At 41.5% G+C, this 26,380-nt stretch overlaps 1 protein-coding gene and 1 pseudogene across 1 annotated transcript in view; one reads left to right on the forward strand and one right to left on the reverse strand.

Annotated features, from left to right (window-relative positions):
• Positions 1 to 26,380, forward strand: part of prkd3 (protein kinase D3) — a 396,357-nt gene that overhangs the window by 75,806 nt on the left and 294,171 nt on the right. The window lies entirely within an intron of this gene.
• Positions 19,581 to 19,678, reverse strand: LOC144690241 (U2 spliceosomal RNA; annotated as a pseudogene).

Raw genomic sequence — 26,380 nt, forward strand, 5'->3', positions numbered from 1 at the left:
CCGATGCCTCAGTTGATGCTGGGTGGTGGGTCCAGTTTCATTCCTTTTTATTGACTTTTTTGTGGTTTGATACAACTGAGTGGCTTGTTAGGCCATTTCAGAGGGCATTTAAGGGTCAACTGCATTGCTGTGGGTCTGGAGTCACATGTAGGCCAAATTAGGTGAGGACTGCAGATTTCCTTCCCCAAAGGACATTCATGAACTAGATGAGTTTTTGCGACAATCGGCAATGGTTTCATAGTCACCATTAGACTTTCAATTCCAGATTTTTATTGAACCGGGGTTCCCAGAGCATTACCCTGGGTCTCTGAATTACCAGTCCAGTGACATTACCATTATGCCATCACCTCCCCCTAATTAGTTCTTTAACTGTTAGCCATTTCCTGTCTACCGTCATACATAACATAGCATCCGAATTTACCATAGTTTGAGAGCCCTGCACCTCATGTCAATTCAAATGGATTGAAGCCTTTGGACTCCTTAGGGGATTCCGTTTTGGTGCACAACAGGAAACTGAAGTCTTTATCCCAGTCATAATGTTTTTCTAAGCAGTACGTCTGAATCATAGTTTTTAGGGTCTGGTGCTACTACTCTAATGCCCCTTGAGTTTGAGGGTAGTAGGCCAATGATTTCAGCTGGGTTATTCCTAGGTTGTGAACAACCTCCTGAAACATGCAAGACACATTTGTCCCCTGATCCAGTTGGTTCTCTTTTGGCAAGCCTTAATGGGTCCAGAACTGGGTCAATTTTGCAATCACAGCTTTGACTGTGATCTTTCTAAGCCATCCCATGAATGAGTAAAAAAAACAAAATGGCCTTGGGGAATTGGGTGGCCAGATGTATTATGCTAATCAGGTACTGATGGCATGTCCTCATTTTAGGAAGTGGCCCAACACAGTCTATCAGGTTTAGGTTAAAAGGTTCACCAAAAGCTGATATGGGTTTGAGGGGTGTTGGTTTAATTGTGACCTGAGGTTTCCCAGCAACCTGACCAGGGTGACAAGTTTTGCAGTGTGCTGCCACGTTGGACTGGAGGTGAGGCCAGAAAAAGTGCTGCCTTGTGTGGGCTAAGGTTTTGTGGGTACCCACGAGTCCAGCCACTGGAATAACGTGGCAATTTGTGAGATTTCCTTCCAATATCTTGGGGGTACTACAATCTGGTGGAGCACTGTCCATTCCTCATCTGCTGGCCTCCCACGGGGTCTCCACTTCTGCATTACTACCCCAACTCATAAATAACAGCACTCGGAGACCTGGGCGGCTTCCTCCTCAGAACAAGCATTCTGTGCTTTGCGCTTTGACTCAGGATCTGCCTGCTGTGCTTGGGGAGGTTTGACTCTCCTTCAGACAGGTTTACAAAAGGTTTCAGCTAACCAGACTTCCAGCTCATCCAGCTGGGGTGCTGGTTCCTCCTTGTTTAAATTTGCCTGTCTGGCTTGGGACTGGGTCACTACATGATCTGGAAAAATCCCCGGGCTTGACTTCTGTAGCTGCTTGGTTTTCCTTTTCTCACTTGGTTGGTCTTGGACAGTGGTTCTCAAACTTTTACTTCCCACCCACCCCTTTAATGAAAATGCCAAATATTGCAAACCCCTCCTAAAAAAAATAAATATTTTCCAGGGATCTTCTCCCTTACCTGAGTATAAATTATAAGAGAAATATAAAATTTGTTTTCATCTGACACTTCATTGCACGCTATTAAGAATTACATTATTATTTATCATCTAGCAAAATGCATTTAAGTGAAGGATGGCTACCTAATACAAATTAGATGCACAAAACCCAACCTAGTTACTTCCAGAACTGCTAGACGCCAGGTGTGATGGATGGGGGATGGCCCAATCATTTCCATTCTGGCCAGATTACATCACCAATTGCCACTAAATGGAACTTTAATATTGGGTGTGAGGGCACATGTCTGTAGAGATGCAATAAAGGCACCTTCGATTTTCTACCAGCAAGAGAAGCAGCACCCTACGATTCCGAGGGGTAAAAGCTTTCCCCCAGCCCTTTTACAATGCATCAAGGGACTGAGGGAGAAATTGGATAAGAGATCCCAGAAAAGAGGTAAGGGTCCTGGGACACGGACTCATCATCAAGGGACTGGACTGGGCTGGGGGCGACTTTAAGACTCAAGAGATCGGGAGGGTAAGGGCCCTGGGCCACAGACATGGTGTCTGTCTGTAGCACAGGGAGCTTTTCCTCCAACCTCATCTCTAAATCCTGAAATCCTTCCTTCAGGGTTTAGAAAAGAGGTTGGGAGGGGAGGGGCCCAGGCCAGGGCCATAGAAAACATTGTCAAAGCAGCAAGGATTTACAGATGAGGTCGGGAGGAAGGAAACAGCCTTTGCAGGTTGGGGGGGTGGGGGTAGTGTGGCCAGCCGCTTGGGGGGTTAAATTAAAATACAGGTACTTGCCATAATGCTCCAATCCTACAGGCACAGGTAGCACAAAATTCCGAAGTCGAAACAGAAGATAGAGCACACCTGACCACTGACGACTCCTACTTCAAGCCCAGTCACAAGGTGCGAGACCAGGAGCATTCCACTGGGCCAGTGATTACTGTTGTCAGAACCACGGTTTGGGAACCACTGATCTAGGATTATAGGGGACACTACCACCTTGCTGCCAGCCAGATCATTCCCACCAAAGAAATCTATCTCTGCTACCAACAGCTCGGGGATAATTCCTACAGTGACTAGGCCCAGGACTATATCACTCTATAAGTGGACTCGATGGAGGAGAACAGATGTGTATCCTCTTCCAACTCCATTGGTTAACACTTTGTTATTCAAGGAAGTTTCTGGGGGGAAGGTTCGAGCCTTTCCACAGCATCAAGGATGAGTGGCCCCGGTATCTCTGAGCAATACAATGGACTTTCTCGTATAGGGACACCATTCTTGAAGGACAAAACTCTGGTAGTTCTCAGGAATTTAATCAGGCTCTGCCACACATGCGCGGTACTACTGGAGGATCCAATTTCTGCAGATGGAGTCACTGCCTGATCTGCTGCGCTACCTGCAGGGCATCCTCTTCAGGATTAATCTTGTGGAATCCTACAGACACACAGGCTTCCCTTTGACCTTCCAGCATTCAGGCCGAGTGTGTCCAATTTTATTGCAGTGAGAACACACGGATCTCTGTGTTATTCCAGCTCCCTATTCCTTCTCTTCAGGCTTGGGAAGGACTTCTTGCACCCTCATTCTTATTTTCTTCCTCGTGGCTACCACACTTTCTGTTGTATTTCCCCCTTTCTCAAATTTCTGCAGGTTTACTAGGGAAGGGCCTGCCCAAATACCTGGGCCCATGGGTTAAATCATAGTCATCAGTAAGGCCTGCAACCTCCCTGGCTGTTAAAGCCCTCTGTTCCTCCAGATTTGAAGCTAGGATAGAGACTGATTTTAAACTCCTCCAGCAATATTATTTCTCTTAATCCGTCGTAGGTATTGTCAATTTTTATGGCTTGCACCCACTGGTCAAATGCTAATTCTCTCAAATTAAAGGGAAGATTGAATGGGCTTTTTATGAAAGTTTTGGAATTGTTAATGGAACGCTTCTGGAATGAGTTAATAGGCACTTGGGATAGTGACTTTCCCCTGTTCATAATTTTCAGAACTATTAGTGGGCAACAGAGAATAAACCTTGTGGGCTTTTCCCTTTAAGTGACTTTGTAGGAGAAGAGTCCAGACTTCTTCCGGCCACTTTAATCTGGTGGCAATCTTTTCAAATGAGATGATGAATGCCTCCATGTCATCCTCATCAAATATAGGTGCTAACCTAGAGTACTTTTAAACAAAAATCAAAGCTTGTCTCCGAATCAGGGCCATGGATAGAAGACTGGCTGGCTGACTGACAGAAAACAGAGTATGCATAAATGGGTCCTTTTCTGATTGGCAGGAGGTGACGAGTGGAGTTCTGCAGGGTCCTGTGGTGGGGTCTCAACTTTTTACAATTTATATCAATGACTTAGATGAGGGGAGTGAAAGCATGGTAGCTAAATTTGCAGATGACACAAAGATAGGTAGGAAAGTATGTTGTGAAGAAGACATGAGGTTGCAGACAGATATAGAGAGGTTGTGAGTAGGCAAAAATTTGGCAGATAGAGTATAATATAGGAAAATGTGAAGTTCACTTTGGCAGGAAGAATAAAAAAAGCAGAGTATTACTTAAACTGAGAATGGCTACAGAATTCCAAGGTGCAGAGGGATCTAGGTGTTCTAGTGCATGAATCACAAAAAGTTAGTATGCAGGTACAGCAAAAATTAAGGCAGTTAATGGAATGCTATCCTTTATTACAAGAGGAATTAAACATAAAAGAAAGGATATTATGCTTCAGTTATACAGGGCATTGGTGAGGCCACATCTCGCATATTGTGTGCAGTTTTGGTCTCCTTAAGGAAGGATGTAAATACATTGGAGGTGGTTCAGAGGAGGTTTACTAGATTGGTACCTAGAATAAGCTGGTTGTTTTATGAGGAAAGGTGAGACAGGCTGGGCTTGTTTCCACTGGAGCTCCGGAGAGTGAGGGGTGACTTGATTGAAGTATATAAGATCCTGAATGGTATTGACAAGGTGGATTTGGAAAGGATGTTTCCTCTTGTGGGTGAGTCCAGAACTAGGGGGGCACTGTTTTAAAATTAGGGGTTGCCATTTTAGGACAGAGAATTTTTTTCTGAGGGTTGTGTGGCTTTGGATCTCTCTGCCCATGAAGGCAATGGAGGCTGGGTCATTGAATATTTTTAAGGCAGAGGTAGATATATTCTTGTTAGGCAAGGTAATCAAAGGGTGGGCGATGGGAATGGGAATTCGAAACACAAATGGATCAGCCATGATCTTATTGAATGGTGGAACAGGCTCAAGGAGCTCATTGGCATACTTCTCCTATTTCATACGTTCGCATGTCAGTCAAATCTTCAGCGGCTTCCCCACTATGTCAAGACAACTTCTGTGTAGCCAATTCAATTTGCTGCAAATCTCTTTCCTTCTGGGCCTGAATTTCCAGCACTGGTGTCTCCGGCTGGAGTCGTGTTCTTGCTCTTTCTCCTGTTTTCTCCCCCACCCCACCCTTTCTATCTGGTGCTGTCTCTCTGGTGCTGCCTCCTTTTCTGAGATTCTAATTCTATCTTCTGCTCTTCTGGGTGAAGTTGCATCAGGGTAACTTGGTCTAACTCAGGTTCTGGATGCTTTTATCTGTTCTGCGTCTGGGTGAGGGAGAGGTACACAGCCAGTGCTTTCAACATCTTGTACTTCCATGCCTTCTGATGTATTTTAAGTTCCACCAGCGTAGCAGTGGTTCTCAGCTGTTTTATTGTTCGGGAGGCTAACTTAGCCCAAGTTAAGTCCTCCTATTGCATGAGGATGCTTTCACATCTAAGTCAGCCATGTTAGTTTCTATTGTTCGTATTCACAAAGCTTATTGCTTGAATCACCGTTTGTTTCTTGTTTCAACAATTTTGGCTAAGTTTCTTTTCCCTTCTACCTCCAATTTTCTTTTAAAGTCAGATTTGGCTTGTTTGCAATGGATTTAAATCCCGTATGAGCCCCCAATACTGACAGAATTTGTGTGGTCTCTTCCAGTTCGTAACTAAGGTACGTGTATTTCTTTACCCTCAAAAGTGATTTTTCCTAATTTAAAATAGTCCAGCAGATTTCCTATTGTGATGACTTATCAGTGAAATTATTAATGCATGTCCAGATGATTGTGAGTATTTTGAAAAAGCACAGGGAGATATGGAACTTCTTTATTCAGTCACAAATGGAAACCTGTTTGCTGTATTGTGTGTAATGTGTAACAGAATAGGCATCTTAACTGTCAAATGAAAACCAAATGTCGTAACACGTAGTTGGATGAAATGCACAATGGATCACGGACAGGTGTGCAGGAAAATGACATTTCTCAGAATTTTAATTTTTTTCCAAACCCTGTACCACTTTTAATTTTCAACATATTTTTCTTCCATTTATTATTAAGAGAGGATAGAGAGGATTTTAAACTAAATAGTTGGGGGTGAAGGATCAACTGATGGAAGATATGATAAATTAGAGAGGACAAGGCGAGAAGGGAAATGATGATAAGAATGTGGCAGGATGGGACAGAGCAAACAAATTTAATGGACCAGATAAGGTTAGAGGTTGCGAAAAGAATAAAAAGACAGAATTAGAAGCATTCTATCTAAATGCATACAATATTCGCTGTAGATAATTGATGGCACAAATAGAAGTTAACTGGTATGATCTAATTGCCATTACAGAAACATGGCTGCAGGGTGACCAAGGCTGGGAACTTAATTTTCAGGTGCATTCGACATTTAAGAAGGATGGGCAAAAAGGAAAAGGTGTGATAGCACTGTTAATAAAGGGTGAGATCAGTACATTAGTGAGAGCGAATCTTCGATTGGAAGATAAAGATGTAGAATGAGTTTGGGTGGAGCTAAGAAACAGAAAGGGACAGCAAACATTTGTAGTTCTGTTGAAGGGTCGTGTGGACCCGAAACGTCAACTCTTTTCTTCTCCACCGATGCTGCCAGACCTGCTGAGTTTTTCCAGGTAATTCTGTTTTTGTTTTGGATTTCCAGCATCCGCAGTAGTCTTTTGTTTTTAACATTGGTAGGAGTTGGTTAAAGGCCACCAAATAGTAGTGGTAATGTAGGGCAGTGTATAAACCAGGAAATTAGAGGTGCATGGAGCGAGGGTAATACAGTAATCATGGGGGACTTCAATCTACATATAGACTGGGTAAAACTAATTAGCACTAATGCTGTGGAGAGCGAATTGCTGGGATGTATATGAAATAGTTTCCTAGTACAGTATGTTGAGGAACCAACTAGAAAATGGGCAATTTTAAATTGGAAATTGTGCAATGAGAAAGGACAAATAAATAATCTCAATGTAAATGAGCCTTTTAGGAAGAATGAATTTATAATGGGGAGTAAGGAAATGGCAGAAAAACTAAACAAATACTTTGTATTCCTCTTCACAAAAAGATATTAAAACTTCCCAGGAAATCTAGTGAACCAAGGGACTAGCGCGAATGAGGAACTGAAGGAAATTAGTATGAGTAGAAAGGTGGTACTGGAGAAATTAATGGGACTGAAAGTTGATAAATCCCCTAGACCTGATGATCTATATCCCAGAGTGTGGAAAGAGGTGGCTGTAGAGATAGTGGATGCATTTGGTGGTCATCTTCCAAAATTCTATAGATTCTGGAACAACTCCTGCAGATTGGAAGGCAGCAAATGTAATCCTGCTATTTAAGAGAGGAGGGAGAGAGAAAAGTGGGAACTATAGACCTGTTAGCCTGACATCAGTTGTAGGAAAAATGCTAGAACCTATTATAAATCATGTGATAACTGGACAATTCAAAAATAATGGTAGGCTTGGGCAGAATCAACATGAATTTGTGAAAGGGAAATCATGTTTGACAAACCTCTTAGAGTTTTTTTTTGAGGATGTAACCATCAGAATAGACCAGGGGGAGTCAGTGGATGTGGTGTATTTGGATTTTCAGAAGGCTTTTGATGAGATCCCACACAGTAGGTTAGTAAACAAAATTAGAGTACATGGGATTGGAGGTAATAGCCTGGCATGGATTGAGAATCAATTAAAGTACAGAAAACAGTATGAATAAATGGGTCATTTTCAGGTTGACAGGCTGTGACTAGTGCGGTACTGCAAGGATCAGTGCTTGGGCCCCAGCTATTCACCAGCTATATCAATGATTTGGATGTGGGGACCAAATGTAATATTTCCATTTTTGCTGATGAGACAAAACTAGATAGAATGTGAGTTATGAGGAGGATGCAAAGAAGCTTCAAGGGGATTTAGATGGGCTAAGTAAGTGGACAGGAGCAATGCAGATGGCACATGACATGGAAAAATGTGAAGGTATCCACTCTGGTAGGAAAAATCCAAAATGCAGAGTATTTCTTCAATGGTGAGAGATTGGAAAGTGTTGATGTCCAACGGGACTTGGGTGTCCTTGTTCATAAGTCAGTGAAAGCTGACATGCAAGTGCAGCAAGCAATTAGGGAGGCAAATGGCATGTTGGCCTTTATTGCAAGAGGATTTGAGTACAGGAGTAAATAAGTCCTGCAGAAATTGTATAGAGCCTTGGTGAGACTGCACCTGGAGTAGTGTACAGTTTTTGCCTACTTACCTACTTGCTACTTACCTAAGGAAGGATATACGTGCCATAGAGGGAGTGCAGCAAAGGGGTGGGATTGCTCTTTGAGGAGAGATTGAAGAGACTGGGCCTACTCTAGAGTTTGGAAGAATGAGCGATAATCTCATTGAAGCATACATAATTCTTACAGAACTCAACAGGATAAATGCAGGAAGGATATTTCCCCTGGCTGGGGGTGTCTAGAACTAGGAGAGAGAGTCTCAGAATAAGGGGCCATTTAGGACTGAGATAACAAGGGATTTCTTCACTCAGAAGGTGGTGAATCTCTGGAATTCTATATCTAGAGGGCTGTGTGAGGCTCAGTCCTTGAGTATATTCAAGATAGAGACCGATTTCTACATATTAAAAATATCAAGGAATACGGGGATCATACAGGAAAATAGTGTTGAGGTAGATGATCAGCCATGATCTACTTGAATGGTGAAGCAGGCTCAAGGGGCTGAATGGCCTACTCGTCGTATTTTCTGTGTATTCATGATCACCCGCCCTATCATTAACTCCATGCAGGTCAATGTTTTGTGAATAATTCTTCAAATACTTCATAATCATGCCACTGAATGCTTAATGCCGTCAAATAAATTTTATCAACTTTAGTAAAGTATGTTTCTGTATTTTTCATAGATTAATTCCATATGAGATCAAAAATTGCAGTGGGTGCCATTTTAAAGCTTTCAGTCATGGACTACATGACCTTCATCTAAAGGACTGTAATTAATGGCACCTCCCTATGGCCCTCTTTAGTTTTCTCCTGCCATTATTCTATTATATTTGTACTTTTGTGTGTCTTCCCATTAAGTACCATGTTCTATGGGTTTTTCTTAACCATCATAAATCGCCACTATTGCATTTGCCAAGGAGCTAAAACCATTCCAGCAAGTAACGCAGAGTTGGATTTGAGTAAACCAGTGGTATATTCCAGTTTTCTTGTGGAGTAAATTAATACAAATGCATTAATGCTGATATGTTAAAAGCTTGCAAGTCACCAAAGTCATGACTACAGCCGAGGCAACCAAGCAGGATGATGAAGCCCATTTCCAGTTATTGTTAGAGTTACTTTGGGAGGTGCAGTCTTTATGGAAATTCTCTTTCTTTTGTAAAAGTTGAAAAAAAAGAATAGGGGATTAGTAGACTTCTTTTTTGGAGTGCCTACATTCCATTCCTAAAATATATTGGGCTCACTGCGGTCAATTTTATTGTAAATCAGTAAACATTTTATTTAGAACCTCCACAAATTCAGCTACGTTTTCGGGTCATTTGTAACCTAAAAATGTGCATCTTCACATTTATTCCTCACCTCACGATCTCCAAAATATCCCCGGGCCTCCACTTATCATTGAGGCTCTGTCTTGACAAACAGATCCAAAAGCTGTATTAAAAACAGAATGCTGGAAATATTCAGAAGGTAAAAGAAATTGTAAATTGTGTTCCAGTACGCCCGCTCCAAAACATGGTATAAAACAAGAAATAGAAAATCTAAAAACACCTAATGATTGATAATAAACGTGTTCCTTTTATGTGACTGCAAATGCATCATCACAAGATGTGAGTGATATCAGCAAAATTTAAAATTAATCAAATTTTTAGCTCGCTCTTCTTCTGAAGAGGTGTGATAATGGAGAAAGATAACGTTTAGCTGTACATTCCTCATTTTCAAACAGTTGCTTAATGCAACTTTGAAGTATTTTTCAGTTTTATTCTGTTTGTAAATAATAATGAGTTAACAGCACAGATTTTTGGAATTTGAAGTGGCTTCATAAAATTCATAATTATTAACCCCTAATCCAATAAAAAAAGGAATTTTGTAGGTCTACATTGATATTGTGTGTGTCGCCTTAGCACGAATGTGTTAGCAGGAAACCCGCTATTAAAAGTAGTATTAACCAAAGGGGCCATAATATCCCAGGTTTGATTCCTAGCCAGTGCTCGCTTGCCTTGGCTGGATCAGTAGCTGAGTGGCTACAGTTGAGTTCAGTAACTACCAGCTGAGTGGAAGAAAAATCTATCAGGATTCCCACGCCCATTTGCTATCCAGTGATCCTCATTGGCAAGTGCCTGTGTATGTGGATGTTCAATGAGAATGGGATCTGTGATTCACACCGTTGTCAAATTCGAGCGTTCACGTTCATGTGGAAAAAATAGCCACCTAGGTGAGGTCTTGAACGACACCTGATGCTGGTGGACTGTACCTCAAAGAAACAACTGATTAGCAGGGAGAATAATCAGCAAAGCAAGGAGAATAATAAGCAAACCACAAAAGCACCCTTGGGAGTTGACACTTTGTACTTTACAGTGCAGCTTTCATCTCTGTTTATACCCCCTTTATAGCAATTGCTGTTTTTGAAGGGCTGACTTGTTCAGTCTTCTCTGTTGGCACGTTAATCATTTCATCAGCATGTCTCTTAACAGGAATAGTTTTTTTTGAAAGTTAGATGGAATTGAATCAGGGCCATTAAGTAAATATAAGCATCATGCTTGTTTTAACTGTACATCAGAATGGTGATATTTCAGGAAATAAACTAGTTTACTTCTGTAGACTTTTCTTGGAATTATGCCCGGATTATTGTGTTCAGGAGACACGAGATAGCTTTTGTTAAATAGTTTTTATGCTGTCAATTTGTCAGGAACAAAGGGTACTGTTCATTGCTGGGAATTATCTAAATCAACAAAAGGAACCAACTTGTATAACTGTAATTGAAACACTGCTAAGAAGACTTCATAGCAGTCTGAAGTGATGATGAGTTTCAAGGCTGAGTGGAATTAATTCTGAGCTTCTCAGCACTTGGTTGAGCATTCTGTTTGCACATCTTTTATTTAACAAAACTGAGGAAATATAGCCAAATAGTCCACCCTTAAGCACTATTGATCAGGAAATGAGAGACTTGGCAGGGCATTCTATCAGGATAAGGACGTTGTAGTTACACTCTATGGATCCAATAACATATCAATAGGCAGCTGGTTGTCCCAGAGTTGAACAGCCAGTGAAGACCAGTTATGATTGTTACTGATTATAAAACTATTTAAATTGCAGTATGGGAATGAGTGAGAAGGCTTTTGCAATTAGATTGGTGATGTTTATTAGCTGCTGCAAATTTTACTTTTATCATCACTACATTACATAGTGATCAGAAAGCAAAGTCAGAGGTCACACCTGAGACTTTGGGTATTTGAAACCCACAAGAAGGTCCATTGCATTTAAGTCAAATTGTTAGCAATTTCTGTGTTTATAGTGGCAAGCATGCTGAATCAAAGAGATTTTAGTTCCATTTTACAATTATGCACAGAATATTGCTAATCAGTTCAAAATGACACATAGTGCCTCAAGCATGTTGACTGCAGAGGAGCTTTTAAATAACTGCAGTTCAAGTATTTGGGGGAGGGGAAATTCAAGATGCAAATATTGGGATGGAGAAACATCTGTTTACAGCAATTCGTATTTAATAAATAATACTTTGAGAACAACTTATCGTCTGGCCTTCAGACAGGAGGCAGTAAGTATGTCCTTGAGTTGCATAGGAACAGTGTTCTATAGTGGACCTGATTATATCTTGTATTATAGCATTCACAGAGATTTCAATTACAGTTGTACTTTGTATGAAAGGTCTTTTGTAGTCATTTTACTTATTAAATAATTGAATTTCAAAGATGTTGTTGAGTGCAACAGGAGTTCCAGCTGATGGTGACAAGGCCCATGTTGGCATTTGAGCTAAAAGTGGTTTCCAGCTCATTTATATGTACTGTTTAATAAAATAAAGTTGCCTAGGTGGTTGAAGAAGAGATGTTGTATTGAAAAGCAGTTTTAAATGTGGGAACAAGATGCAGTACATAATGAATTTGTGTGTTTTTGTGGCCCCACTTTTACACGGAATATGCTGTAGTTGAGGGGCAGAGAGCAATTGAAAATAAAGAACAAGTGTAGGTACTCTCCACAGGTGGAAAGGGAAAGTCTGAGGGAGAAAGCCTGAGGTACAGCTGCTTTGTGTTTTATCTTGCCCATCTTCCAGAGGTTAGATACAATAGCAATGGTAGAGCTTTTGTTACTCAGCAGATACTTAGTGGGGAGATATAGGGGAAAAATACTTTAAACAAATAAACTTTGAAGTTTTTGCTGCAACAATGATAATAAATGTACTGGTAGGCTGTGCAAATGCTTCAGTACCCACTGTGTTGATTGGAAATTACCGTTAACAGTAGCAACTGCATGGTATTAGTGTGATGTTCATTCATTTGAAAACCTTATTTAAACAAGTTAAGTTGCATTAAAATAGCAAGCATGGGAGATGTTAATTGTGCATCTGCTGTTATCAGCAACAGTAATTTCTATTTTTGCATCTTTACTGGTTGTACTATATATAGTTTTTATCGACAGATTGCATTGAAATGTCGTCAGTGATAAGTTTCAATGGTTTTTATACAGTGAACATTTGCTGTTGTTTGAGTATAGATGCACAAATGAATGTTAGTTGTTAAATGGGGATGCTTCATCTGATTAATGACTTTAATATCCTAGTTGTGAATGAGGAACACACTTGTTTTGGTAAGTTGTTGTATTTCCCTTTTGTCCCTTCTGCAGTTAATATTTACACCATGTAGAGCCAAGCATTTTATCTTTGTACCAAAAAAGCTCTTTGTTTCTTTGCTGGAAAATAATACTTTAACTGTTGGTGCTGACAGCTGTTGCTTGTGAGACTGCATTCATGAGGTCCTTTTAATGTGGTCTGCTGCCATGCAGTTGGGATGCTCGCACTGTCACTACAAGTAGTGTTTGGCAAGAGAATAACACCAGCATTGAGCTCGGTGATAAACCCCCTTGTGTGTATTTTTTTCTGTACCTTAATGCTACAGTACTAAGTGGTATTATGAAAATGCAATTGCTATATACGCTTGTCTTGATGAAATGATTCGGATCATTTGAAAGCTGGATCAAAGAAGAAAATATTTTATATCCCATGGAATCAGTGGGAACCCTGGCCATGTTCCCCTTTTACTCAAACAGGGGATTGAGGCCAAATGTACCACCTTGCCAGACAGTAATTATGTCAGTACATTTTAGTGATTGAGCCTAAGCTCTTTCTAGTTCAGCTACTTGGTAAAACTCATTGAGCTATTGTGAAGTTTTCATGATTTTGTTAAAAAAATTCTAGAGTTCAACAGTGTTCTATTTGTCCTCCATATAGAATTTTATTTTTCCATTTATTTCATCAGTTTATATTCCAAGAGCTTTTTAAAAAAGAACCCTACATTTGTGATGCTACAGTTTAAAGTAGACACTGTATCTAAATAAGTGGCTTTTATTTTATTATCCCATTTAACAGCTTAAATGTGGGTTTTAAAAAAAATTAAAAAGAAATTCCAGTTCAATTTAAGTTGTCATGCATGTGAATTCTTTAAGTGCTTCTCCTCTTCCATTTCTTGACAAGAGAGAGACTGCTTTCGGCTCATGGATGCCTGGCTACGCTACTATTGAATTGGAACAAATTGGCACTAGTTGACATTGAATTTTTGTTCCCTTGTGAAGTACTTAGCCAATCAGATTTATATGGGGAATTTCCCAATTTCTGAAATCCTGGTGACCAGAATGTATTACCTTGTGCTTTTTGGTACACTGGGCCTGTGCTCCTCTGAATTAGTATACTGTTATGTCATGTATAATCTCTTGTCGCATTTGTTACCATGCTGGATGTGTACATTTAAGATGTTGGAACAATAGTGTCCTCTAGAAACATTTAGCCAAAAAAATTTAAGAAAAAGCTTCCAGTTACTAAAGAGTCAAGAAATGTGAAAATTAGGCAGTGCAACTGTACAGCAACCTATAAGTATATTGGCTATTGTCTCAGTTAATGCCAGTCTGTATTTCTATGGGAATGTCTGCTTGAAGTTCTGAAATACTGGGCATCAAAGAAAAGACCCAGCTGGGACTGTTGTTGGGGAGTTAGAATACTAGGAAAGGGAGGGTTCCATTAATGCTATCGATGATGACTTTGCTGTTGAAAGACAAAGAATAGCTTGCTAAAAGAGAAAAAATGGGAGTAGATATTTGAAACTCTAAAAGGACAATGGAAGGAAAGAATTTTCCAGCTTGAAAGAAGTAACAAAGGATTAGTTGAAGTGCAGTTTGCATGTGAAATTTGGGGACTTCCCCAATTGTTAAGCGTTCTTGTTGAGGTGTTGAGTCATACAGATAACACAGCTGGTTATTTCAAGGTTGATCACTGGTGTGTATTGGATATGTCAAAGCAATAATGTGCATTTTTATAACGCCTTTAACATAGCAAAGCTTCCCCAAGGGGCTGCATAGGAATGCATCAGTCAAAATTTGACACTGCAACAAAAGATATGAGGACAGGTGACTCAAAGAACAAAGAAGTGGGTCTTAAGAAAAGTCTTAAAAGAGGGAGAAGTTGAGAGGCAGAGATGTAGGCAGAAAATTCCAAAACTTGGGGCCTAGACAGCTGAAAGTTATGGCCAACTATATTGGAACAATGTTGTGCAAGATGCCAGAGCTCAGAGTTATAGGACTGGAGGAGGTTACAGAGATGGGAAGGGTGTGACCATGGAGTGGTTTGAAAACAAGGATGAAAATTTTAAAATCCCTCAGATGCAGCATTTCCAGGCTGAAAAACCTAAGTTGCTCTAGTCTTTCAATATAATTATCCGTTATGTGAAATTTATCAACAATTAAGCAAAATACTTCAAAAGAATAGATACTCTGAACAATTCCTCCTAAAATGAGATTAAAGCAATCCAAGGATGTACCATGTTTCATTACTATTCAATATTTGTTCGGTTAATTCCAGGAAAAATTAATTTAGCAAGTTGTGCTGCAGTTCTGACGCCAGGTTAATAATACAAAGTGAAATTAGGTCACGGTAGAAATTAAAACATACATACTGGAGCATTGGCCTATATTTTTGTGATCAAATCTCTGAAGTGGGGTTCGAACCCACACCTGAAGCGACTGTGATGCCACTGAGTCATAGTTGACATCTGGTGTACATTATCATACATGTTAAAATAATCCAATAATGTGTTAAACTCTACAGAGTGAGCAGGATCTCAAGTAAGGCAGGAAGCATGCTTACTGTTTTCAATGGCTTTAAATAATTTATAAATGAAAGTGGACAAATACTGAAAGTTTATCTGTGCATATCTTTTATATTACAGGAATTACAAGTGGTACATGATATTTGCTGCCTGGCCAAATGTGACACATCGACTTAGTACAGCATGAGATGTGAAATATGGCCCCATTGGGAGAGATTTTGAATAATCCTGTTGTTAACAGGTGTCAGATCATTCTAATCCCCATTAATGGTGCTTGAACTGCTTTACTGCCTCTAGGGATTACATTAATCTAATTTGATTAGTACTTCTGAGTCCTTGTTAGAGGAAGAGGTTGAACATTTAGATTCAGAAGCATTTAATTCAAATCCTCAATCTGATATTCCAATATTAACATTACACTAGTGGACAGGGGAAAAGCCTTTTCTTGATTGCAACTGTGTAACTGAAATACATCTCCCTCAATTGCTAAACCATTGAAAATTGGATTAATACATTGTAATCCTCATCAATTCTGGCCCCATTCCACCCCACCCCACAAGTTGATTTGCAATGAAAAAGACAAAACAATTGTACACAAGTGAATAGAGTAGGGATAAGGGACAAAGTGAGAGCCCCAGTCTTCTTTCTCTGTGATCAATCAGGCAAACCTAACCTAAAAGTTGCTTTTTCTTCTCAGTTGGTAGGTCATTAATTCAAAAGCCAATGCAGCAAGTGGGCACAACTCAGCAGTTTTTTTCTTTGCAGTACTGGGAAATTGGAGGTTTTGTGTGTGTGTGTGGGGGTGTCTTTCTCCCACCCCCTGCACCCTCTCCCCCTTTTCACTTTTTTCTCCTTTCCTTCTCTACCAACAACAACTGTAACAACTGTAACATTTTTATTGAAGGAAAGCTTTCCATAGTGCTTCAAAAATGAAATTGAGGCCAAGCCAAAGGAGACAATATTAGGTGGGTGTCTGAATTCTTCTGGTGGAAGGGGTGGGTCTTAAACAAAGGGATGGATTTTTAAAAATGCATTCCTGGGGTGTGGGCATTGCCAGCAAGGTCAGCATTTATTGTTGACGCCTAATTGCCCTTGAGAAGGTGCTCGTGAGCTGCTGCCTTGAACTGCTGCAGTCATTGTGGTGTAGGTGCATCTATAGTGCTGTTAGGGCACGGTGGATGATGTATGGGGCTGAGGGAACGGCCGTCGATGGTGGGGTGAAGAGAAGTTCAGAGGAAGAGGAACAGAGAAATTGAAGAAGGGAGCTCTAGGGCTGGATGAGCCCTAGAGAAGAGAAGAGAGACTATGGAGGGATTAAACATGAGGATAGTCTTAAATTTGAGATTTTGGAAGACCAGAAGACAATGTATGTCATTGCGGACTGAATGAGGCTTGAGTTGGTGTGGGTGTACCTACATCATATGGACTGCAGCGGTTCAAGAGACAGCTCATCACCACCTTCTCAAGGGCAACTAGGAGTGGGCAATAAATGCTGGCTCAGCCAGCGAAGCCCACATCCCATGAATGAATTAAAAAAAAATATGAGCAGAAAAATTTGCAGAGGATGAAAAATGGAAAACCGACCAGAAGAGCACTGAAATATCACAGCCTTTCTCTTCCTTCTCCCTTCCTTCCTACTTCTATGACAGTTGAAAAAACATTAAAAAGAAAAGTGAAGAAATAATGTTGAAATAATTGAAGATTTAGAAATACAACAAATAATGGGGAACTTGAAGAGGAAATGTACAAGTAACTATTTGAATGAACATTAATTTCTGTGTGGTCAAACCTCTTAGTCCTGAGGAAAAACTACCTTTTTAAACTGGAGTGGTAGTAAGCAAAACTTAAATGAGGTTTTCAGTTTAAATAAAGATTGAGTTTGCATTTACATAATACTGTCCACATCTTCCAAGGATATCCCAATGTAAAAGCTAGTGATTTACTTTTGAAGTGTAATCACTATTGTTGTAATGTAAGCTAACACGATAACCGATTTGTGCAAAGGCAGGTCCCACAAAGAACAATGCGAAAAATGGTCAGATTATCTGTTTTAATGATTGTAGTTGAGGGATAAATGTAGATGTGAAAACGTGGAGAACTCACCATCTGTGCCTTTTACACCCTCCTCAGAGAGCAGACAGGTCCTCAATTTAAAGACTGATCTAATCTATAACACCTCTGACAATCCAGCCACTCCCTCAGGATTGCACAAAGGTGACAGCCTAGATTGTGTTCAACTTTCTGGAATGTGACTAAATCCCAGGACCTTTTGAGTCAAGGAGCAGGAGTGCTACAGGAAACCAAGGCTGACACTTACATTGTTATCATTTCATTCCAGAACACCCTTGTCCTTGTTTCTGTTACACACAGAAAAAGAGTACATTTCTCAGAGTAAGGATTCAGAGTACAACCGATTTCCAAATAATTGCATGAATGTTTTGGCTGTGATCTAATCCTTTTATGGGCTGCCATTATATTCTGAATTGACAGTATTTTAGTTTGCAGCAGGACTTTTTTTTCTCCCTCTCACTGCTAAGTTATTTGATGAAAAGACCTGTTATTGTTTTGTAAATGTCCTTCAGTGAGATGTGAACTGAAATGTATGTTTCCATGGAAATGAAATGGTCTTTGTATGCAAGCCTCAATTCATGATGAACTACATCACCATTGCTTGACACCAGAACTTTGTTTTGTACAGTGAGTAGATCTGATCTTCTGAAGTGTTCTAAAGAATAAATAGAACATTGTGTAACTTAATTTTTTTTGGAAAAATATACTTTATTGATAAAATATCTGAAAGAACATTATAAAACATTTCAAAATGGCCATCGCCAAAAGCGCAATCGGATTCAACTTTTCCACGTAGATCATGGGGTGCTTCAATATAATCAATGAACATTATAGACATCTCAACAGGGCCATTACAGACAGTCAGACAGTGCAATGGTATTCAAGTTATCTACATAGATCATGTTGCACTCTGAGGTGCTTCAATACAGTTGTGATACATGTAGTTTTCACTGCATACATTCCTTCTGAGTGAGGAGGGGTCTATACAATCCCTAGCCTTTCAGTGCACCGTGGCAGAAAGGTCTTAGACAGCGACCTTTCCCCATTGCGCCTTTGCGGCGGTTGCCCCTAGCTTTAGTGCATCCCTCAGCACGTGGGCCTGGATCTTGGAATGTGCCAGTCTGCAACACTCGGTTGGGGACAACCCTTTGCACTGGAAGACCAACAAGTTTCGGGCAGACCAAAGAGCGCCTTTCACCGAGTTGATGATCCTCCAGCTGCATTTGATGTTTGTCTTGGTGTCCCCCCCTGGGAACAGCCCGTAGAGCAGAGTCATTTGTCACGGAACTGCTCAGGATGAACCTCAACAAAAACCACTGCATGTCTCTCCAAACTTTCTTTGCAAAGGCATGTTCCACAAGGAGGTGAACAACAGTCTCTTCCCCACCACAGCCACCTCGAGAGTCAGACTCCTGGCGTGTAGGAAGGATCTGATGGGGAGGGCCTGTCTCACCACCAGCCAAGCTACGTCTTGGTGCTTGTTGGAAAGTTCTGGCGATGAGGCATTCTGCTCGGGGAACCATCCAACAGGAACCACCATCTCCCTTTCCCTCAGGGCCTCTGGGACGTTACGTGCTAACCACTGCCTGATGGACTTGGACTTGTGGTCAAAAGTGTTTCTCTGCATAAATTCTTCCTGGAGGGGTAGGTGGTACAGCACGGTCCAACCACTTGGAGTGTTTCGTGGCATCCTTCGCAACACCGGGGACAGGTAGAACTTCAGCATGTAGTGACACTTGGTGTTTACGTACCGAGGGTCTATGCACAGCTTGATGCAGCTGCACACAAAGGTGGCCATCAGAATGAGGGCGATGTTGGGCCTTACCATCCATCATGAGTGTGTCCTTGACCTGGCGTTTGCTGGTCCAAACCCCGAAGGCGTCTTTGACCTCAGTGCAGTTCCCAACCCTGTCGATGTACCTGGCACATCGGCAACAGGGACATGGGGGTTGAAGAGATGCACAGTCACCACATGGTCCCGTTGCGACGGCAGAGCAAAGAGTGGCTCCACCTTGAGGATTCTCATCTGTGGCAGGTCTCTCTTCTCCTTGAACACCTTCAGGAGTTTGACGCAGGCAGCAACGTTCTTGAAGGTCACATCGAAGTATCCAGTGCTGGGGAAGTCTTGCAGATAGTAGATTTCTGCAGCTTCAAATCTACAGGATCCCAAAAGGATTCTCTTAATGAAGAAGGCATGGGTGTACCTCCTTCGCTGTCCTTCACTGCCACCCTGACAGTGTCACGTACCCCCTGGTTTGGGGTTCGACTGGTTGCAGCCATTACTACTTTAAGTTCCCAATGTTTGGCACTAAAGCCAGCACATGCAGATTAAACTGATAAGAACAGATACTTCATTTGATCTTAGTCAAAAGGCCGAGAACTTATTTTTTTTACTTTGCTAAAGATTATACCTAAAGCTTGGTTTGCAATAAAAAAAAGCTTTTAATAGCTGTGTTCTGCTGATCAGCACTTCACAGTGACTATCTCAGTGGGTTTGAGTTCCATTGGCCTCTTTTGTGCTAAACCAGAAGTATACAAGTATGTCAAGTGTCATTCGTTATGTGAAAACATCTCTTTTTTTTGGCTTTTTTTAAAAAGTCAACTACTTTGTGCATCCCTTTGCAAAACACAGATATTTAAATTGACTTGCAATCCAACCAACTCTTATATTAAAATTTCACTTAACATTTCTTCAATATCAATAGTTGTTTTCATAAAGGCTCACTTTGAAATATTTTTAGTAAAGGTGCAAAGCAAGGAGGCCTTTTCATTTAATCTTTAAGAGGTTATGTATCCAAATTTATAATAGTCTGTCAACTCATTTGCAAATTGCTTCTTCCTAGCTTTGCAGTATGTGGGAACATATTGAGGTCTCACTTTCAAACGGCAAAAAAAGGCCACAACAAATATTCAACAATATACTTGCGGTGAAAGAAAAAAGTCCCTTTCTCTAATTTCCAGAACAAAAACTTGATTGTAGGCAGTGATGCATAATCTGCTAAATGATGAGCTGATTGTGACTCAGGATGTTGCCACTAAACAAAGTCTGACAAAACAGTACTTAAAAAAAAAAAGTATTTTATAAGAAAATTGACAAAAAAAAGTTCACAATGTGAGCTGACTCTTAATGACTGTGGATGAGCAGAGAATCAGGAGTAAGCCACTTCAAGTCGCTAAAGCCTGTTCCACCATTCAGTTCCATCACTGCTGATCTGTTCCTCAACTCCATATCTCTCCTCAATTGGATCATCAGATAGATCATTAATTAGCCTTCTAAACCCAAGAGAATATAAACCATTCTGATTATTCATTAACAATATGTGAGAACAAACTAGAAATGAAGGTATGGAAGCTGTGGCCTCTGGTTAGGTGCAGACAGTAATAGATAGCTGTAAGAGATTTTGCTCTCTAAGTATTTGATGTCAGTGCTTTTTTTTAGATTCCAATAAATTTTTACTTCTAATCAACACTTAGGCTTTGAATACAGTATCCACAAATTGAGTATTTCTCATCCTGAATACCTGAATGTGGGCCAGTTTGTTCCTCCTCAGTACAAGTCTGGCCATGCGTGGCAGGCTGTTATTAATTTGAAATAATGAACACTTCTGAAATTTTTGAATTTAGTCTCAATGGCAAAGTCAAATGTTCTCAACATTTAATTGCAAATGTTTCTTGGTGTTTTCCCTTTCCTTAGTTAGAGCAGCAAGTGCTCCCTTAATTTAAGTCAACTGAGTTGCTATGACATTGATTTCCTTTTGGGAACTGTGAGTAAATGATTCAAGTTTGTCATTTTTGCAAGTAAAGCTATGGCCTATTTTAGTGAGAATTGAGCTTTAGAAATAGGTTTTGCACAGCAATAGAATCACAGTAAAGAGCTAGGGAAAATACCACAATGATTCATTTGGCCATCACAATGTTCTGACTGGGATTAGGATTGGGAAGCTTTTGCAACAATATTCAGCCAGGAGTGCCGAGTGGATGATTCATCTCAGCCTCCTCCTGGGGTCCCCAGCATCACAGATGCCAGTCTTCAGCCAATTCAATATCAGGAAATGGCTGAAGGCACTGGATACTGTAAAAACTATGGGCCCTGACAACATTCCAGAAATGGTACTGAAGACTTGTGCTCCAGAAATAGCTGTGCCCTTAGTCAAGCTGTTCCAGTACAGCTACAACACCTGGCATCTACCTGGCAATTTGGAAAAATGCCCTGTTCACAAAAAACAGGACAAATCTAACCCAGCCAATTACTGCTCCATCAGTCTACTCTCCATCTTCAGCAAGGTAATGGAAGGCGGTTATCAATAGTGCTATCAAGCATCACTTGTTGAGCAATAAACTGCTCACTGATGCTCAGTTTGGGTTCTGCCAGGGCCACTCAGCTCCTGACCTCATTACATCCTAATTCTGAAGATGGACATAAGAGCTGAATCCCAGAGTGACTGCCCTTGACATCAAGGCAGCATTTGACCAAGCGTGACATCAAGGAGCCCTAGCAAAACTGGAGCCAATGGAAATCGGAGGGAAAACTCTGCGCTGCTTGGAGTCATACCTAGTACAAAGGAAGATCGTTGTGGTTGTTGGAAGGCAATCATCTCAGTCCCAAGATATCGCTGCAGGAGTTCCTCAGGGTAATACTCTAGGCCCAACTATTTTCAGCTGCTTTAATGAATGACCTTCCTTCCATCATAAGGTCAGAAGTGGGGATGTTTGTTGATGATCGCTGTTATGGCACAGCAGATGGTAAATGCCGAGCTGCTCAAATCCAGAGGGAAACTTGAAACAGCTGTCACAACTGTTGGGCAATTTGTATTTTATTTCGAGATGCGTGCCTTGAATTCAGCAGTAATAAGTCCACCAAAACTTAGGTTTTTTTTTTACAAAACTAAATTAAGCATTTATTAATAAAAGAAAAGATTTTAAGCACATACATGGGTCTACAAATTGCTACTATAATAACTCCTAAATCCCCTAATTAATCTGGCTCCCAGTTACACCTCTGTTAAGACAGCAGTAAAAAAATAGATTTAAATAGACCCAGGCAAAGCACACAATACCCTGGATAGTGATATTCAAAGTGAGTTTTCTTAGCTTCGGTTCCTGTAGACAGCAACTTAATGCACAGAGGCTGGAGGCTTTTCACACTTGTGTTACATCTTAGAATTCCGTCTCCCCTTACACATGACCTCGTCTCCTTTATATGTTTCTCCCTTTTAATGCAAGTTCCATTGTTCCCATATGCTTTTGCAGCTTTGCTTTACTTCTCTCATTTTCTCATAAAATTAGCACTATGAAAAGATTTATATCAATAACCTTTGGGAAAAATAAACACACTGTTTGGCTTTGCTTCTTCTGGCTAAGTGTAACATTTTACTATCTCTTTGAAATTCAAAATACTCTGGTTTATCCAAAAATGCAAATGTTCCTCACACCTCACATCAGGCATGTTTACGTATTTAACATTTCAAACTGAGCTTCCCTTTTTTAATAACTCATAGCCTCCAGGCCAGCTGTCTCCAATTCAATGACGCCTCTCTCTCACTCTCTCTCTCTCTCTCTCTCTCACACACACACACACACACACACACACACACACACACACTCTTAACCTACCTTTACAATAAATCACAATAATATTATGAAAATTATGGGGAGGCGATGATGTAGTGGTATTGTAGCTGGATGCGAAATCCAGAGACCCAGGGTAATGCTCTTGGGGACTCTGGTTTGAATCCCACCATGGCAGATGGTAGAATTTGAATTTAATAAAAATCTGGAATTAAAAGTCTAGTGAGGACCATGAAACCATTGTCGATTGTTGTAAAAACCCATCTGGTTCACTAATGTCCTTTAGGGAAGGAAATCTGTCGCCCTTACCTGGTCTGGCCTACATGTGACTCCAGACCCACAGCAATGTGGTTGACTCTTAAATGCCCTCGGAAATGGCCTAGCAAGCCACTCAGTTGTAACAAACCACTACAAAGTCACAAAAAAACTAATGAAACCACGGACCACCCGACATTGACCTAGGCACCAGAAACGACAATGGTAATCACAGCCCTGCAAAGTCCTCCTTACTAACATCTGGGGGCTGGTTCCAAAATTGGGAGAGCTGTCTCGCAGACTAGCCAAGCAACAGCCTGACAGTCATCCTCACGGAATCATACCTTACAGATAACGTCCTAGACTCCACCATTACCATCCCTGGATATGTCCTGTCCCACCGGCACGACAGACCCAGCAGAGGTGGCAGCACAATGGTATACAGTCGGGAGGGAGTTGCCCTGGGAGTCCTCAACATCAACTCTGGACCCCATGAAGTCTCATGGCATCAGGTCAAACACGGGCAAAGAAACCTGCTGTTTACCACATATCACCCTCCCTCAGCTGATAAATCCGTGTTACTCCATGTTGAACATCACTTGGAGGGCACAGAATGTACTCTGGGTGGGGGACTTCAATGTCCATCACCAAGAGTGGCTTGGTAGCACCACTACTGATCGAGCTGGCCGAGTCCTAAATGACATAGCTGCTAGACTGGGTCTGTGGCAGATGGTGAGGGAAAAACATACTTGACCTCATCCTCACCAACCTGCCTGCCGTAGATGCATCTGTCCATGACAGTATCGGTAGGAGTGACCACCACACAGTCACTGTGGAAAAGACTGGGTATCCATGAGGCTCTGTGGGCCATCAGCAGCAGCAGAATTGTACTCGAACACAATCTGTAACCTCATGGCCTGGCATATCCCCCACTCTGGCATTACCATCAAGCTAGGGGATCAACCCTGGTTCAATGAAGAGTGCAGGAGGGCATGCCAGGAGCAGCAGCAGGCATACCTAAAAATGAGGTGTCAACCTAGTGAGGCTGTAACACAGGATGATTTGCGTGCCGAACAGCATAAGCAGCAAGTGATAGACAGAGTTAAGTGATCCCATAACCAGCGGATCAGATCTAAGCTCTGCAGTCCTGCCATGTCCAGCCGTGAATGGTGGTGGACAATTAAACAACTCACTGGAGGAAGAGGTTCTACAAATATCCCGATTCTCAATGATGGAGGAGCCCAGTACAGCAGTGCAAAAGAAAAGGCTGAAGCATTTGCTACAATCTTCAGCCAGAAGTGCCAATTGGATGATCTGTCTTGGCCTCCTCCGGAGGTCCCCAGCATCACAGATGCCAGTCTTCAGCCAATTAGATTTGCTCCATGTGATATCAAGAAACTGCTGAAGGCATTGGATAGTGCAAAGACAATGGGCCCTGACAATATTCCGGAACTTGCTTGCCTCCAGAACTTGCCGTGCCCCTAGCCAAGCTGTTCCAGTACAGCTACAACACTGGCATCTGCCTGGCTATGTGGAAAGTTGCCTAGGTATGTCCTGTACACGAAAAGCAGGACAAATGCAACCCGGCCAATTACCGCCCCATTAGTCAACTCTCGATCATCAGTAAAGTAATGGAAGGGGTCATCAACATTGCTATCAAGCGGCACTTGCTTAGCAATAACCTGCTCCCTGATTAGGCATTCCAATTAGGCACTTTACAGCCTTCTGGACTTAACATTGAGTTCAACAACTTCAGATCATGAACTCTCTCCTCCATCCCCAACCCATTTTGATCCCCTTTTTTCAAATATTTATTTTAAAATTTTTATATATACATTTTTTCCCACCTATTTCTATTATTTAAAAAAATTATTTGCTTTCATTGTTTTATCCCCACCTTTTAGCCTATTTTGATCTTTTCTCCCGCACCATCCCCTCCCCCCACCCTACCCCCACCAGGGCTATCTGTCACTTGCTCATCCTACTTTTTACTCTTAATGTCACCATTAGCACCTCCTTTAGCTAATATCACCACCATCAACACCCCTTCAACCTTTTGTTTATGACATCTTTTGCAATCTCTCCTTTGCCTCCACCTATCACTGGCCTTCTATCCAGCTTCATCTGTCCCATCCCCCTTAAACAGTATATATTTCACCACATTTCTACTTCCCTTTAGTTCTGAAGAAGAATCATACAGACTCAAAATGTTAACTCTGCCTTTCTCTCCACAGATGCTGTCAGATCTGCTGAGTTTTTCTAGCAATTTTTGTTTTGTTTGATTTCCAGCATCCGCAGTATTTTGCTTTTACCTGCTCACTGATGCCCAGTTTGGGTTCCGCCAGGGTCACTCAGCTACTGACCTCATTACAGCCTTGGTACAAAAACGGACAAAAGAGCTGAACTCCCGTGGTGAGGTGAGAGTGACTGCCCTTGACATCAAGGCAGCATTTGATCGAGTGCAGCATCAAGGAGCCCTAGCAAAACTGGAGTCAGTGGGAACTGGGGGAAAACTCCCCGCTGGTTGGAGCCATACCTAGCTCAAAGGAAGATGGTTGTGGTTGTTCGAGGTCAGTCATCTCAGCTCCAGGACATCACTGCAGGAGTTCCTCAGGGTAGTGTCCTAGGCCCGACCATCTTCAGCTGCGTCATCAATGCCCTTCCTTCCATCATAAGGTCAGAAGTGGGGATGTTCGCTGATGATTGCACAATGTTCAGCAGCATTTGCAACTCCTCAGATACTGAAACAGTCCATGTCCATGTCCAAATGCAGTAAGACCTGGACAATATCCAGGCTTGGGCTGACAAGTGGCAAGTAACATTTGCACCACACGAGTGCCAGGCAATGACCTCTCCAACAATAGAGAATCCAACCATCGCCCCTTGGTGTTCAATGGCATTACCATCACTGAATCCCCCACTATCAACATCCTGGGGGTTACCATTGATCAGAAACTGAACTGGAATAGCCACATAAATACTGTGGCTACAAAAGCAGTTCAGAGGCTAGGAATCGTGCAATGAGTAACTTGCCTCCTGACTCTGCAAAGCCTGTCCACCATCTACAAGTCACAAGTCAGGAGTGTGATGGAATACTCCCCACTTGCCTGGAGGAGTGCAGCTCCCACAACACTCAAGAAGCTGGACAACGTCCAGGACACAGCAGTCCGCTTGATTGGCACACATCCATAAACGTTTGCTCCCTTCACCATCGACGCACAGGAGCAGCAGCGTGTACCATCTACCTGCACTGGAGGAATTCAC

The sequence above is a fragment of the Cetorhinus maximus genome, chromosome 14 (assembly GCF_964194155.1).
Source record: "Cetorhinus maximus chromosome 14, sCetMax3.hap1.1, whole genome shotgun sequence".
Classification (NCBI taxonomy): Eukaryota; Metazoa; Chordata; class Chondrichthyes; order Lamniformes; family Cetorhinidae; genus Cetorhinus; species Cetorhinus maximus.